Raw genomic sequence first — 1,419 nt, 5'->3', positions numbered from 1 at the left:
TTTTGCTTCTTTTAGAAGCTGCCGTTGGGTTTTGAGGCTGGTTTTTTTTTCGGTCACAGCTTGCCGGCGAAAACGACGGCAAGGATTGGTTTTTGGCAGGATTTTGGTTTTTTTTTCTTTTTTTGACTTTTTAAAGCCATTCCCCAGGCCGTTCTCATATCTCTGAGTACCGCCGGCAAAGAGTTTGCTCTACCAAATCCCTCCCTGCTTTGGTTTTCTCCGAACGACGGCAGCGGTTGGGACAGGCCGGTCTCCAACGATGACTTTTTTATGCGAAAACACGTAAAACCACCCGGTTATTTCCGCAGCGATGCGCTGACGCGACGGGCTTTACTGGAAGCGGCTCTTGAGGACACTTACCACTTGCTTCACGGCCGTAGAAGACTCTAAGCCGCTCCGAGTCCGCGGGGAACAATAATCGGGTTCGTTAGAGCTGTTTAAAACCCATTAGTCCTTCCTGCCGGCTTCGTTAGCTCTTGGCTTGTGCGTTCGGCGCAGATTTTAAGCGGCGCGTCTCCTCGACGGAGCTTTCCCGAGGGGGTTTTGCGGCCGTGCCTCGAAGAACCCCCTCGGTTTTGGGGACAGAGACCTCCAGGCGGCGGATTACGGGGTTGTACGTCGGAGATGGAGACGAGATCTCCGCTCTTAACGTCTCCCGTGGTCCCTCTCCGTCCCCTCGGCGCTCGGGGAGCCCCTTAAAACCCATTTCCCGAAGCTTTTTTAGGTGCCGAAGCCAAATCCTGGGGCGTTTCTCCCCCAACCCGGGAGCCCTCCGTTAATTTGCCGTTAAAACGACGGCAGATTATTCGGAGGAGGGGCCGATCGCCTCTTTTTTTTGCCCCCAAACTCTGAAATCAAGCCAGCGGGAGAGAAATGAGTTGGACGACGGAACTTTTTGGGTTTGTATTGCCAGAAACACCAAGTTTTCCTCCTCTGTGCCGGCCGCCGGTTGGCAGGGCTTCGCCTGGGCCTTACGAGGGAGTTTTGGGGCTCCGCGCCCTCGGTTATCGGGGCGCAAATTGAGTTTATTAACGAGCGGGGCGGTGATTTGGGAAGAAACGAAAAGCTCCGGGAGGGATTTACATCCTCAAACTCCCTGAGCCTGCGAGGGATTCGGGCTCCCTCTGTAGTCAGCAGAGAGAAAAAGGGAATTTGGGACTTTTTATTTAATTAAAACCGCAGCGAAACGAACCCCGTTTCTCCGTCACCACTCCACCTGACCGGCCTCCGTAAGAAAACGAGCTTGGCAATCCTCCTTCGCGTTTAATATTTACCGATTTCTTCTTCTTTTCAGTTATTCCCTCTCTGCTTGTTGGTTTTCTTCCGGCACATCCGACTTTTACTCGCGCTGGAGGAAAAAACCCGGCGACGAAACCGTTTCTCTCCCGTCTCCTCGTGAGATATCTCACGTACACCGCG

General features: G+C 53.3%; 1 protein-coding gene across 1 annotated transcript in view; it reads left to right on the top strand.

Annotated features, from left to right (window-relative positions):
* The window catches only part of LOC104162861 (zinc finger protein ubi-d4-like), a gene marked incomplete at both ends in the record, with an annotated part of 5,397 nt that overhangs the window by 286 nt on the left and 3,692 nt on the right, over positions 1-1,419 (top strand). The window lies entirely within an intron of this gene.

The sequence above is a fragment of the Cariama cristata genome, unplaced genomic scaffold, assembly GCF_000690535.1.
Source record: "Cariama cristata isolate BGI_N322 unplaced genomic scaffold, ASM69053v1 scaffold23716, whole genome shotgun sequence".
In the NCBI taxonomy this organism is placed as follows: Eukaryota; Metazoa; Chordata; class Aves; order Cariamiformes; family Cariamidae; genus Cariama; species Cariama cristata.
Note: the sequence above shows the minus strand (reverse complement) of the source record. Positions and strands in the feature narration are given on the sequence as shown.